Source organism: Chelonoidis abingdonii, chromosome 23 (genome assembly GCF_003597395.2).
Source record: "Chelonoidis abingdonii isolate Lonesome George chromosome 23, CheloAbing_2.0, whole genome shotgun sequence".
NCBI lineage: Eukaryota > Metazoa > Chordata > Testudines > Testudinidae > Chelonoidis > Chelonoidis abingdonii.
This window is the reverse complement of record NC_133791.1, coordinates 20881128-20896982: the sequence shown is the minus strand read 5'-3', so window position 1 is coordinate 20896982 and position 15855 is coordinate 20881128. Positions and strand designations below refer to the sequence as shown.

At 40.8% G+C, this 15855-nt stretch overlaps 1 protein-coding gene across 20 annotated transcripts in view; it reads left to right on the top strand.

Annotated features, from left to right (window-relative positions):
* Positions 1-15855, top strand: part of EIF4G3 (eukaryotic translation initiation factor 4 gamma 3) — a 499287-nt gene that overhangs the window by 79307 nt on the left and 404125 nt on the right. For 18 of the 20 annotated variants that reach the window (XR_012654775.1, XM_075060273.1, XM_075060272.1 and 15 more), the window contains exon 2: positions 10974-11049. The exons of 1 other annotated variant lie outside the window; for it this stretch is intronic. The gene's annotated coding sequence lies outside the window, so the exon portion shown is untranslated. Of the gene's footprint in view, positions 1-10973; positions 11050-13786; positions 13866-15855 lie in introns of all 20 variants that reach the window. One more of the 20 variants, XM_075060291.1, reaches the window with a different exon arrangement.

Sequence of the window (15855 nt, the reverse complement as noted above, 5' to 3'; positions counted from 1 at the left end):
ACAGACGCTCCTAACCATTGTAGCTATAGAGGAGGTACTGAAAGACTTGGGGATTAAGAAGTAGCGGGAATAAATCCCTTGCCCCTCAAGGCAAAGGGGGTCTAAGACCGATCCTAGACCTGCAAGGACTCAACAAGTTCATAATAAAGTTGAAGTTCCGCATGGTATCCCTGGGGACCATTATCCCGTCATTGGATCCTGGAGACTGGTATGCCGCCCTCGATATGAAGGACGCGTATTTCCACAACGCAATTTACCCACCACACAGACGGTACCTCCGTTTTGTGGTCAACCATCAACATTTCAATTCACGGTCCTTCCATTCAGCCTTTCTACGGCTCCGCAAGTATTCACAAAATGCATGGCCGTAGTCGCCGCCTCCCTCCGTCGTCGTCATGTGCACGTCTGCTCGTATCTCGATGATTGGCTCATTCAAGGGACCTCAGAGACGCAAGTGAGACGTCATATATGCATCGTGAAAGACCTCTTCAGGTAACTAGACCTGATGATCAACATCGAGAAGTCTACTCTGGTACCCAGGCAGAGAATACACTTCATTGGAGCAATCCTGGATTCCAGTCTGGCCAGAGCCTGCCTACCGCAGCCTTGTTTTCAGGCAATGGCATCAATTATTCAAGGCCTCCAATCCTTCTCGACAATGTTGGCTCGCACTTGTCTCAGCCTCCTAGGCCACATGGCCACCTGCACCTTCGTGACCAAACACACCAGGCTATGCCTCCGTCCGCTTCAAACCTGGCTCGCATCAGTATACCAACTGGGTCGAGACAGCCTAGACGTGATATTCACTGTCCCCAGAACATTTTAGGCTCCCTAACTTGGTGGCTGACCCCCACCATGGTCTGTGCAGGGATGCCATTCCACTCACCGCAACCTTCGATGGCCCTAACCACGGATGTGTCATCTCTGGGTTGGGGTGCGCACCTTGAGGGTCTCCATACTCAAGGCCTCCAGTCGGCTCAAGAACTAGCCTTACATATCAATGTGCAGAAACTGAGGGTGGTTCGTCTAGCGTGCCAGGTATTTCGTCAGCATCTCCAGAGCCATTGTGTCTCAGTGTTCACGGACAACACAACAGGTATGTTTTATATAAACAGTCAGGGTGGAGCACGCTCCTCCCTTCTTTGTCAGGAAGCCATTCAGCTCTGGGAGTTTTGCATAGCCCACTCAATCGATCTGGTAGCATCCTTTCTCCCAGGAGTTCAGAACATCCTGGCAGATCACCTCAGCAGATCCTTCCTAGCTCACGAGTGGTCGATTCGTCCGGCCGTCATCCATTTTGTTTTCCAGAAGTGGAGGTTTCCCCACATAGACCTCTTCGCCTCTCGCGAGAATTGGAAGTGTCATGTGTTCTGCTCCTTCCAGGTTTGCTCCCTGGGCTCCCTCTCAGACGCATTCCTGATACCTTGGACAAACCATCTACTCTACGCCTTTCCACTGTTCCCGCTGGTCCACAGGGTCCTGCTCAAGCTTTGCAGAGACAGGGCCCACCTGATGATGATCGTCCCAGCGTGGCTGAAGCAGCACTGGTACGCCATGTTGTTCGACCTGTCAGTGGCCAACCCAATTCCCCTACCACTCTGGCCAGATCTCATATCTCAGGACTATGGCAGACATCATCACCCAGACCTACAGTCTCTTCATCTCACAGCATAAAATGTAGAACAAAAGAAAAAGGAGATTTTAAAAAATGTTTTGTGATATGTCCAGACCTCTGATTCATAGTTTTATTTTGATATCTAAGCACAGTGCACCACAAAACTGTGCATCTGGGATAACTAAAATAAAGTTACTATTTTATGCAGAATGTCTACCTGTGTCTTTTAGGGTTTTTATAGGCATTCAGTGTACACCATAGGCGTATTACTGGGAGTGTCATCCTTCATCAAGGCTTTTTATTAACCCATAGCCTATTATTTATAACTATTTGCATCCCCTCTGTTAATGCTCCTAGTGTCTACCTGGAGTGAGATTTATGGTTATGCTGTGGGCCGGAGTGGACAATAGATTGGTGAGTGAATGTATACATTTCAAATTGTTAGCTTCTCTCCAGTTCTTTATAAATTAATTTAAGCCTCTTCTTTAATAGATCCTTTTGTAATTTAAATCACTGTCACATTTTGATTTTGCAATGTTGATTGTCTCTTACCTCTGTTATAATAAACACTGCTTAGCTATATACTTGTAGTGCAGTCTGTATAATACTGGGTATCTGCCACACCCAGTAGAAAGAAAATGAATGAGGCTGGGATCCTGTGGAAGAAATAGCATGTGATCAAGTAATTAAAGATTCTGTCAAAATACGTACGTACAAGGGGACAGAATGAAGGTTGTACAGGCAACTCTAATTCTGGGATTTTCTAACTTTGTAGTGCTTGACTTTGCAACCTTAGTGTTCTCTGGATGTAGGGGTGTGGTGTTTTTTTTATATATATAATAAATATCAATATTTCAAAATATGATGAGCATATGATTTAATTTCGATCAAGTTCCTAGCCTCTCATATGTGACGTCACGTTTGTTTGTTTTTAAGATCGTAGTTGTTTGTCGTATCAAGTTTCCTTTCCTCAGTTTCTGAAAAGTAGCCTGTCAGAACAGTAATTTATATAGAAGGGTGAGTTGATTCATGAAGGACTTACTAAACAGTATGGGTTTGTGATGTTGCAAGTTACTGCATTTGGGGGGAGTAATCAGTTATTTTGTAATGGACAAGCTGAGAGGTAAACTTGTATTGCGAATGTGGTATTGTGAATGTGGTGTGATTGAGAAGTTTAGGCTGAGATTTCATTCTCCTTCCAACAAGAAACAATGGGTTTTTCCAAACCCTCCATATAAAGTATCTGTATTAAACATAGCGTATTTTAGGTGACTCTACCCATTTAAAAGCTTTATTTAATTCTAACTTTTATCAAGTGGTAATCTGTTTTGATTTTATGCTACTTGGGCTTTCCAGCAGGAATGTACAGTTAACTCCCTTCCCTTTTTTGGTGACTACATACAGCTAATGTGAGGCATAGAAACTGGGAGGTAGAGTGGTTAGCAGCTGTTCTACCAGAGCCAAGAAGCATGTACTGTAATACAGAAAAGAATCTTTGCATTCCTCTACCAGCTTCCTTGAAATCTGGCATTGACAATCAGTCTTGGAAACTGCTTTATATGCCACTGAATCTTTTGTGTCTGCCATTTTTGAACAGAGATAAAGCTTTATGTCTGAACAGCACTTGGAAGAAGCATTAACTAGCCAATTGAACTCTTAAATAGATGTATGTCAGCAGATAGGTATTGCTGGTATTGCCTAAGGACTCCCATTGTAGCTATCGCTCTAAGAATATCTTTGTTCTCTGCAGTGGTGCAGAAGCTTTTCTTGTGAGGGCAAGATAGATGCAGGCTTTAAGAACAAGTAGCAGGGTGGTGTGAACGCAGCCTTATGTTAACAGCAAACCAAAGGAAGACGACTATGGATTGCATTCAGGATTTAAGAAGCAAATTCCTTATTAATTAATCAAATTAATCCTTTTGTGGAGGTGCTCAGTGGAGACTGAAGTCCAGTGTCAGGTAAGAATAAATGTGGTTAACAAAAAGCCTTCGGAAGGGGTGGATCATCATGGAATTTCAGTACCTGCTATATATTGAATAGCTTTAACTATTGCAAGTTTCTCTTCCTTAGTATTATATAAATAAATCAGGTCTGAGTTATTGTCTTAGCATTATTTTCTGAAAGTCCCTGAAGTGTCAGTGATGCAGGTTCAAAAACCCTGCTAAACTAACGCATCTACAGTTAGGATTTTAATATTCTATATTTTTACTGAGTATCTTAAATACAGAAGAAACTACAGTAGTGATGTATGCACGTACCATTTTTACATCTTTACATAATTTTTTTAATTCTTGAAACCAAAAGTTAATAGGGATTAAACTGAATGTTTGCGTTTGTTTTTCTCTATAATTTTGCTTTTTTTTGAATAATTTTTACCTTTTATTTTAAGTCATTTAATACAATGCAAGTGGGATCATGTATAGAGTTTACATAACCCTAAAGATAGCTGGTGGGAGACTTGCTATATTTCTGCACGAAAATAGACGTCCTTCTTTTGGAGTGCTTCAAATACATGTTTTATTGCCCTTTGTCCTTGTAATGCCCTTTTGGTAGTCATGAATTTTTTTATTTTATGAAAAGATTGTTACTTGTTATGCCAAGCAGTAAGTGAAGAAAGAGGCCAGTGAGTCATACTAGATTAAAAACAGTTGCTAGGGGCTGAAAATAAGCTTGGGTGACAGGAACCATTATGGGGAAAAATGCATCCATTTTGGAAAAAAAACACCATAGATGGTTTCTGGTAGTCCATTTTTGAAAGTGTATAGCATCACAGAGAAACCATAGAAATTCTCGTTATGTGATAGTATAATAAATTGCTATATATTTTCAGTTTTAGATGACATAAAACAGTCTAAAAAATGTACAAAATCTTGCCATGTCTTTGTTGTGCATTAATGCAAAAACCTAGACTCTGCAGAGAGGGAAATTCTTTAAGGAAATTCCGACTTCATTATTCGTCTAGAGGTGGGTCGTGAGAAAGGAGTGAAGTAATGATTAAACAGATATTTTTTAACTGCTCTTCCATCTGTTCTGAACACTCTGTAAAACTATACTATACTTACTGTAACAGGTTGGTAAAACAATAAGTATTATTTTCTCTTTCAAAAACAAACAAACAAACAAAAAAACCCCAAGCAGAATGGAGAGAGGTAAATAGTGATGTCCCCCCCGGGGTCTGTACTGGGACCAGTCCTATTCAACATATTAATAAATGATCTAGAAAAAGGGGTAAACAGCGTGGTGGCAAAATTTGCAGATAATGCAAAACTACTCAAGATAGTTAAGACCAAAGCAGACTGCAAAGAGCTACAAAAAGATCTGTCAAAACTGGGTGACTGGGCAACAAAATGGCAGATGAAATTCAATGTTGATAAAAGCGAAGTAATGCACATTGGAAAACATAATCCCAGCTATACATATAAAATAATGGGGTCTAAATTAGCGGTTATCACTCAAGAAAGAGATCTTGGAGTTATTGTGGATAGTTCTCTGAAAACATCCACTCAGTGTGCAGTGGCAGTCAAAAAAGCGAACAGAATGTTGGGAGTCATTAAGAAAGGGGTAGTTAAGAAGACAGAAAATATCATATTACCTCTATATAAATCCATGGTACGCCCACATCTTGAATACTATATGCAGATGTGGTTGCCCCATCTTAGAAAAGATACTGAAATTGGAAAAGATTCAGAAAAGGGCAACAAAAATGATTAGGGGTATGGAACGGCTTCCACATGAGGAGAGATTAATAAGACTGGGATTTTTCAGCTTGGAAAAGAGGTGACTAAGTGGGGGGATATGATAGAGGTCTATAAAATTACTGATGTGCAGAGAGTAAACAAGGAAGTGTTATTTACTCCTTCTTATAACCCAAAAACTAGGGGTCACCAAATGAAATTAATAGACAGTAGGTTTAAAACAAACAAAAGGAAGTATTTTTCACTCAACGCACAGTCAACTTGTGGAACTCCTTGCCAGAGGATGTCGTGAAGGCCAAGATTATAACAGAGTTCAAAAAAGAACTAGATAAATTCATGGAGGATAGGTCCATCAATGGCTATTAGCCAGGATGGTATCATAGAATCATAGATTATTAGGGTTGGATGGGACCTCAAAAGATCATCTAGTACAACCCCCGGCTCAAAGCAGGACCAATCCCCAAATGACCCCCTCAAGGACTGAACTCACAACCCTAGGTTTAACAGGTCAATGCTCAAACCACTGAGCTATCCCTTCCCCCTCTGTATCCATAGCCTCTGTCAGAAGCTGGGAATGGGCGACGGGATGGATCACTTGATGATTCCCTGTTCTGTTCATTACCTCTGGGGCACCTGGCATTGGCCACTATCAGAAGACAGGATACTGGGCTAGATTAACTTTTGATCTGACCCAGTATGGCTGTTCTTATATTCTAAAAATATCCAATTTTGAGTTCAAAATTGACTGTGCTGGAGAATCCGCTACAAGCCTTGGTAAATTTGTCTAGCTTTAACATCCAGCCATTGAATCATATTATATCTTTCCTTGCTAGGCTGAGGAGCCCATCATTAAATATTTGCTCCCCATGAAGACACTTACAGACTGTAATCAAGTCACTCATTTAACCTATATTTGTTAAGCTAAATAGATTGATATCTGTGAGTCTATAACTATACTATTACTGTTGCTATATTATTCATTTTTGTGGCTCTTTTCTGGACCCTCTCCAATTTATCAACATCCTTAAATTGTGGACACCAGAACTGGACACAGTATTCCAGCAGTGGTTGCATCAGTGCCAAAACAGAGGTAAAATAACCTGTTTACTCCTACTTCGTTTATGCATCACACTGGGAACTCATGGTCAGCTGATTATCCACCATGAGCTCCAATTCTTTTTCAGAGTCACTGTTTCCTAGGTTAGAGTCTCTACTTTCACAACTGCCAGTTTGAATATAAGGGCATAATTTTATTACCTTAACTAGGTTGAATCAGGTAAATTTGGTATTTTTCCCTTTGTTGTATACAGTAAAATCTTGCACACAAAGACAGACTACAAACCATAGTGACACAATAAACCTCCACTGCTTTTGCTCAATTAGATAATAAAACTGTTCTGTCTCTTGGGTTACTGTACTGTATCTTAAACAAGTTTTGGGAAAGGGGTGGAAGGAGGATGGAATAGCAAAGGTAGCCTTTCACATTTCCTTGTTGGCTTCTTCATAAAAATGGTTACCCACAGACTGAAATGAAAGCTTTCTTTGAATCAACAAGGTTCTGCAATGGTTACATGATCAGCAGGAAACATGAAGTTTTCCTTTCTTCTGAAAGGCCAAATGCTATTGCTTTCCGCAGCTGGTGCAGAGTTCTCCGTGCATGAGAACCAAGCCTCACTGCTTTCATCTCCGCAGAGTGCTGCAGGCTATTCAATAACTCAACCTGTACACACTGGATACTATTATCCAGCCCTGGGGATACAGAGAATTCCCACTGAGTTCAAATGGAGTTACTCATGTCCTGCAATGGGAGAATAGGTCTTGTTGAATATGGCTTGCTTAAAACTTTAGATTACAAATAACTCAGTTTTAGGTAAAGGACAAGTGTTCTCTTAAGTTATTATCTACGTTGCATCATCGGAGTACATGGTACTTTGTGGACATAAATAAAATAGCTAAGAGTATGTTTACACTACAGCAGCAAAGCTACAACACTGCAATTGTGTTGTGGTAGCGACATAGTCTAGAAACTTCCTACGTTGATGGAAAGAGCTCTTCTGTTGATTTAGATATTATACCTCTCCAAGAGGCCGTAGGTTGATGGAAAAATCCTTCTGTCAGCCTAGCTATATCTACTCCAAGGGTTATTTCAACCTAATTACAGAATTCAGGGTGCAGAATTTTTCACAGCCTTGTGTAAGTAGCTATGTCAACCTAACTTTTAGGTATAGACCAAACTTAAGGGTTTCAGAGGGGTAGCTGTGTTAGTCTGTATCAGCAAAAACAAGGAGTCCTTGTGGCGCCTTAGAGACTAATAAATGTAATTGAGCATACGCTTTCATGGGCTATAAACCACTTCATCAGATGCATGGAGTGGAAAATACAGTAGGCAGGTATAAATATACAGCATATGAAAAGATGGGAGTTGCCTTAATGAGTGGTGGGTCAGTGCTAATGAGGTCAATTCAGTTAGGGTGAATGTGGTCCATTTCCAACAGTTGACAAGAAAGGGTGAATATCAAAAGGGAAAATTATGTTTTGTAGTGGCCCAGCCACTCCCAATCTTTATTCAGTCCTAATTTGATGGTGTCTAGTTTGCAAATTAATTCCAGTTCTGCAGTTCCTTGTTGATGTCTGTTTTTGAAGTTTTTTGGTGAAGAATTGCCACTTTTAAGTCTGTTACTGAGTGTCCAGGGAGATTGAAGTGCTCTCCTACTGGTTTTTGAATGTTACAATTCTTGATGTCTGATTTGTGTCCATTTATTTATTTGTGTAGAGACTGTCCAGTTTGTCCAATGTACGTGGCAGAGGGGCATTGCTGGCACATGATGGCATATATCACATTGGTAAATGTGCAGGTAAATCAGCCCCTGATGGCTGATGTGGTTTGACCTATGATAGTGTCCCTTGAATAGATATGCAGACAGAGTTGGGCACACGGTTTGTTGCAGGAATTGGTTCCTGAGTCAGTGTTTCTGTTGTGTGGTGTGTAGTTGCTGGTGAGTATTTGCTTTAGATTGGGGGTCTGTCTATAAGAGACGACTGGCCTGTCTCCCAAAGAGTGAGGTATCATCCTTCAGGATAGGTTGTAGATCCTTGATGATGTGCTGGAGAGGTTTTAGTTGGGGGCTGTAGGTCATGGCTAATGGCGTTCTGTTACTTTATTGGGCCTGTCCTGTAGTAGGTGACTTCTGGGTACTCTTCTGGCTCTGTCAATCTGTTTCTTCACTTCAACAGGGCGGTATTGTAGTTTTAAGAAAGCTTGATAGAGATCCTGTAGGTGTTTGTCTCTGTCTGAGAGATGGGAGCAAATGTGGTGGTACCTTTGGTCTTGGCTGTAGACAATAGATCATGTGATTTGGTCTGAATGAAAGCTGGAGACATGTAGGTAAGTACAGTGGTGAGTAGGTTTCTGGTTAGGGTGACTAGACAGCAAACATGAAAAATCGAGACGGGGATGGTTGGTAATAGGAGCCTATATAAGAAAAAGACCCAAAAATCAGGACTGCCTCTATGAAATCAGGACATCTGGTCACCCTATTTCTGGTGTAGGGTGGTGTTTATTTGACCATTGCTTATTTGCACAGTAGTGTCCAGGAAGTGGGTCTCTTGTGTGGACTGGTCCAGGCTGAGGTTGATGGTGGGGTGGAAATCATTGCAATCATGATAGAATTCTTAAGGGTGAAATTCTGGCTCCATTAAAGTCATTGGGACCTTTGCCACTGACTTCAGTGGGGCCACGATTTCACTCTAACTCTCTGTCCTATAGAGTTTACAGCATATTCCTATTTTGGAGAAGCAGAATTAAAGACTTTTCTTTAAAAAGTTATAGGAAATGGCAGGCAATAGAGATTCCTAGATTACAAGGCCAGAAGGGACCACTGTGATCATCTAGTCTAATCTCCTGTATAACACAGGCCAGAGAACTGCCCCAAAATAATTCCTAAAGTATGTCTTTTAGAAAATGGAAAAGTTTTATTATCTATTGAGCAGAAGGAGAGGATATTTATGGTGTGGCTATGGTTTATGCTCTGGCTTTCTGTGGAAAGTGTTTACTGTATAAAACAAAGGGATAAATACCAAATTTACCTGATTCAACCTAGTTAAGGTAATAAAATTATGTCCCTTATGTTCAAACTGGCAGTTGTGAAAGTTGAGAAAGGAAGAAACATGACTTATTAGAAGAGAATCTTTGGTATCTTTATTTAAAAAAATTTTAAGATGTGGGTTGAGCACAGTCTTGGAAGTCAAGGATTCCAGATTTCTGTTCTCAGCTTTGTCGCTGATTCTGTATATAGGCATATTTACCTATGCTTAGCTGTAATATTGTGATATTACTTATAATGGAGCGGTTTTGGGAGGATAAAAATTATGAAATTTGATCTCTGTAATAAATATTATTGGTTATCTTTTTAATTCTTTTTTAAATATTCAAATAAGCAGAAATTCAAAATTCTGGTAAACTATATTGTATTTTTGAACATAGTTTGTGCTTGTGATTAAGAATTCAGTTTTGAGCTTCCTTGCTGAGAAGTTGACATCCTCCATGATAATTTCATGGAAACGCAGTTTAAAAGGTTTCAAACAATTTTTGCTGCTGCTCTAACAATGATAGAACTGTTCTACGGAGAGCTTCAGTATTTAAAAATCAAACATTTTATTTAGATTTTAAACACTAAAGTAGTTGGTCTTCAGATTGTTCAAGTAGTATTAAAGGCATGAAATTGGTTTATATGCTTTGTGGCACTGACAATAAACTTTTCTATACGAGTGATATCACAGTGGCCACTGTCAACAGAAGTCTCAGAAATTCTTTTTGTAAGTAAAGGGTTACAGGTCCCGATCCAGCAGGATGCTATGGACTGTCAAGCCTTTAAAGTTAAAGGATGTTGAAGATTGGCAAATTTAGCACCATTGATTTGGGCTTGAATAGGGACTGGGACCGGCTGGCTCATTACAAAAGCAGCTTTGCCTCTCTTGGAATTGACACCTCCTCATCTGTTATTGGGAGTGGACTACATCCACCGTGATCGAATTGGCCCTGTCAGAACCGGTTCTCCACTCCCTTCTCTTCATGTGTCATTATATAATGCCTGCATCTGTAATTTTCACTCCATGCATTTGAAGAAGTGAGGTTTTTTACCCACAAGAGCTTATGCCCAAATAAATCCCTTAGTCTTTATGGTACCACTGGACTCCTTGTTGTTTTTGTAAAACAAACAAACAATTATAATTCTCACATGGTTAGCAAAACAGGCCAGGCCTTTGTCAGAGCATTCAGTGATGATTAGCAGAGTTTCTCTCACTGAATGTAGAGTTTCTTCTTGTATTCTTTGAAGAGCAGAGGTGGTGGAGGAGGGTACTGAGGTTGGCGCTAACTTTTTGTGGTTTGTTAAATAACTGTATTTGCTTTCAGTTTCTCTTGTCATATTTGCCCAGGAAATCAATTCTTGAGGGAAATACTTACTCACTTTAGGAAACCTGAAGGATTGTATCTGCTTGGTTGACTGTGAGTGCCTTTGGAGATGTTTGTGTATCTGCTTACACTAGAGAGGTGGTTTTAGATGCTTTAACAAATAAAGTGCTTTCTGTTTGTATCATGCTCTTGTCATTGTAGAACACAATCCTTTTTTCCGTTTTGTTTTCCTTAACTTGATATGTTATAGAATTCCCAGAGGTCCTGTGCAGCAACCCCTTGAGGACCGGATCTTCACTCCGACAGTCTCAGCTGTGTTCAGCACTGTAAGTGTGTAAGGGCAGTTCTGCATAATCCTAAACCTTCAGTTTTATGTGTTGTGTGTGTTTTTTTTTTAAAGAAAACACATTTTCCTTATGCATGTCAGCAAGTAGAAATTGTTATACACTTTTAGTGATGGCAAAAGTCAACTTCCTTATGCCCCCTAAAATTGCTGCTCATCAGCATAGGCTACAAAACGCTATTTTCTTTGCACAGAAACGGAGAGCAGGACCTGTTGGGCTACTCCATTATTTCTTAAACATTTGCAGTTCTACTCACAGAATTTACGGTTGGACTTTCTAAGCCTGCTTCGCTAAGTAAAAACTTTATCAACCATAATCTCAGTCTGCCTGCTCCCCTTCTCTTCAAAGAATAACTTGATGGAACATATTAGTTACTGTACAGTTCTGCCAAGACACGGATGTTCCTATTTCATAAGAAAAGTTTATGAGGAAGAGTTGTTCTTTATGTTAAATATCTCCTGTAAAACCATTAAGGAAAATAAATACTCCTACAAGAGCCTTAATATTTGTCAGATATTTTCAGCAGATGTTAAATGTTTTAGAGTCTAATTATCAAGGGAGTTCAGACTGGAAATCTAGCAGTGTTTATTTTTGGATACACAATACAAATTTTCAATTCATGACTTATTTTTCAAATAGTAAGAGCCAGAAGCCCATTATTCCTTATGAGCTTCACTATACTGAAAGCTACTGTACAGCCCTGATTTGGGGGGGGAAGGGGGCACGAGGGACTGCAAAATAAAATAAATGCTTCAGTTTTGCAAGAGAGTGTTACAAACTAATTTATTTAATTACCAAAAATACTTTTAAACTCTTTTTGAAACATTTTGGGGAAAAAAGGAAGAAAAACGTGTAGATCTTAGAAACTCATGTTTAGCATGATAGCATAAATTACTTTAACAGATTCATAGATTCTAGATTCTAGGACTGGAAGGGACCTCAAGAGGTCATCGAGTCCAGTCCCTTGCCCTCATGGCAGGACCAAATACTATCTAGACCATCCCTGATAGACATTTATCTAACCTACTCTTAAATATCTCCAGAGATGGAGATTCTACAGTCTCCCTAGGCAATTTTTCCAGCGTTAACCACCCTGACAGTTAGGAATTTTTCCTAATGTCCAACCTAAATCTCCTTGCTGCGGTTTAAGCCCATTGCTTCTTGTTCTATCATTAGAGGCAAGGTGAACAAGTTTTCTCCCGCTCCTGATGACACCCTTTAGATACCTGAAAACTGCTATCATGTCCCTCTCAGTCTCTTTTCCAAACTAAATAAACCCAATTCTTTCAGCCTTCCTTCATAGTCATGTTCTCAAGACCTTGAATCATTCTTGTTGCTCTTCTCTGGACCCTCTTCAGTTCTCCACATCTTTTGAAATGCGGTGCCCAGAACTGGACACAATACTCCAGCTGAGGCCTAACCAGCGCAGAGTAGAGCGAGAAGAACGACTTCTCGTTCTTGCTCACAACACACCTGTTAATGCATCCCAGAATCACATTTGGTTTTTTGCAACAGCATCACACTGTTGATCATATTTAGCTTGTGGTCCACTATAACCCCTAGATCCCTTTCTGCCGTACTCCTCCCTAGACAGTCTCTTTCCTTCTGTATGCATGAAACTGATTTTCCTGCCCAAGTGGAGCACTTTGCATTTGTCTTTGTTAAACTTCATCCTGTTTACCTCAGACCATTTCTCCAATTTGTTCAGATCATTTTGAATTTTGACTCTATCCTCCAAAGCAGTTGCACTCCCAGTTTGGTATCATCTGCAAACTTAATAAACATACTTCTATGCCAATATCCAAGTCGTTGATAAAGATATTGAACAGAGCCGGTCCCAAAACAGACCCCTGCGGAATCCCACTTGTTTACTTTCCAGCAGGATTGGGTCCATTAATAACTACTGAGTACAGTTATCCAGCCAGTTATGCATCCACCTTATAGTAACCCCATCTAAATTGTATTTGCCTAGTTTATCGATAAAGATATCATGTGAGACCGTATCAAATGCCTTACTAAAGTCTAGGTATACCACATCCACCACTTCTCCCTATCCACAAAACTCATTATCCTATTTCAGATTGGTTTGACACGGTTTGTTCTTTATAAATCCATGCTGGCTATTCCCTATCACCTTATCACCTTCCAAGTGTTGCAGATGATTTCCTTAATTACTTGCTCCATTATCTTCCCTGGCACAGAAGTTAAAGTAACTGGTCTGTAGTATCCTGGGTTGTTTTTATTTCCATTTTAATAGATGGTTCTATATTTGCCCTATTCCATCTTCTGGAATCATCCCCCGTCTCCCATGATATTCCAAAGATAATAGCTAGAGGCTCAGATACCTCCTCTATCAGCTCCTTGAGTATTCTAGGATGCATTTCATCAGGCCCTGGTGACTTGCAGACATCTAACTTTTCTAAGTGATTTTTAACTTGTTCTTTTTTATTTTATCATCTAAACCTACCCCCTTCCCATTAGCATGCACTAAGTTAGGCAGTCCTTCAGACTTCTCGGTGAAGACCGAAACAAAGAAGTCATTAAGCATCTCTACTATTTCCAAGTTTCCCGTTACTGTTTCTCCCTCCTCACTGAGCAGGAAATGTCTTTTAGAACTGCTGCAGTAAAGATGCTTATGCTTATCTGAATGACTGGCAGATGAAGGAGTCTTCTCCTCAAGATGCAGAATCCAAAATAATTTGTTGTGTCTTCCATCTAGGATTCAGGATAATCATGGAAAAGGACTCTTTAACCCTTTCTCTGAGTTTCTTCCACCTGGGAGAGTTCGTCAACACAATGTAAGGGAAAGGTTTTCTTGACTCAAGTGGGATCAGTGGTTCTACTCTCTGTCACCCCACATTTCCCTGAGAATCAGGGAGTAGCTACAGTAGTGAGAGGAGTCAGATAACCTATCCACAGGGGTTCCATTGGCTGCCTCCCAGTGTATATCTGTTGGAACAGATACTGGTTTGAAAGATTACAGCGCAACTGACCAGTCGGTTGGTTAAAAGTTTATGCGCACAAGTAGTTAAAACATGACATGTCAACAGACTTGACCTGCAGACTATTTGCTGATGTTAGGATTTGTGCAGTGGATTCAGAACCAACCTTTAATGCAAACCAGCAAAGTGTCTTTGATAGCATGCATAATCAAACAAGAGGAACAAGAAGCAAGGCACAGACCGTTGAAGCTAGGGTTACAATATTTCAGGTTCCCAAAAAAAGAGAATACTGGTGAAAAAGGGGGAGCTGAGGAGGGGAGAACGGTATCTAGCCCAGTATCCTATCTTCTGAGAGTGGCCAATGCCAGAATGAACAGAACAGATAATCACATCCCCTGTTGCCCATTTCCAGCTTCTGGCAACAGAGGCTAGGGACACCATTCCTGCCCATCCTAGCTAATAGCCATTGATGGACCTATCCTCCATGAATTTATCTAGTTCTTTTTGAACCCTGTTATTGTCTTGGGTTTCACAATGTGCTCTGGCAAAGAGTTCCACAGGTTGACTGTGCATTGTGTGAAGAAATATATTCCCTTTTGTTTTTTTAATTTCAGTTGGTGACCCCTAGTTCTTATGTTATGAGGAGTAAATAACACTTTATTTACTTTCTCTACACCCATCATGATTTTATAGACCTCTATCTTATCCCCCCTTAGTAGTCTCTTTTACAAGCTGAAAAGTCCCAGTCTTATTTATCTCTCCTCATATGGAAGCTGTTCCATATCCCTCTGAAGCTCTGCAACTTTGTCCAGAAATGCTCCAGATGGAGTGACTTTTTAAATTCTAAAACATTCATTCTGTTGGTTTTAAGTTAAAAGTATAAAGGAATAAAACTGCATTTTGAAGACTTTGCCCAATATCACATAGATTGTAATAGGTTTTTTACGTTAAATTTTGAAGGATAGTATTCCCTAGTGTGGACTAACCACTGATTGTGAGTCACTTTAGTGTACATTTAAATTGGGACAAATAAACACCTGTTTAAGCCATATGTAATGCACAATAATACTGTATAAACTTCCACAACACAGCTGTGCCAGGCACAATTGTGATTTGAACCATCTCTGTTAATTCCAATCCTACTGGGCATCTCTTGAGTAAATGCTACAGTTGTGTCCAGTTGTACTGATTATACAGTAACTTGTGCTATGGACTAGGGGCAAGACCAGGGTTAGGCAAACTATGGCCTGGGGCCATATCTGACCCTTCAGACATTTTAATCTGGCCTTTGAGCTCCTGCCGAGGAGCGGGGTCTGGGGCTTGCCCCACTTCAGCACTCTAGTTGGGGAGTGGAGTTGGGGGCTTGCCCCACTCTGTGCGGCTCCTGTAAGCAGCGGCATGTCCCCCTCCAACTCCTACACATGCAGGGAGCCAAGGGGCTCTGCATGCTGCCCTTATCCCAAGTGCCATCCCTGCAGCTCCCATTGGTCGGGAACCATGGCCTATGGGAGCTGCAGGGGTGGTGCCTGCGAACGGGGCAGCATGCAGAGCTCTCTGGCCATGCCTCCATGTAGGAGCCGGAGCGGGGACATGCTACTGCTTCTGGGAGTTGCTTGAGGTAAGCACCACCTGAAGACTACACCCCTGACTCCCACGCCCCAACCCTCTGCCCAAGCCCTTATCCCCCTCCTGCCATCCGAACCCCTTGGTTCCAGCCCAGAGAACCTTCCTGCATCCCAGACCCTCATCTCCAGCCCCATCCCAGAGCCTTCATCCCCAGCCAGAGCCTTCACCTCCTCCGTCCAACTCAGAGCTCCTTCTGGCATACTGAACTCATTTTTGGACC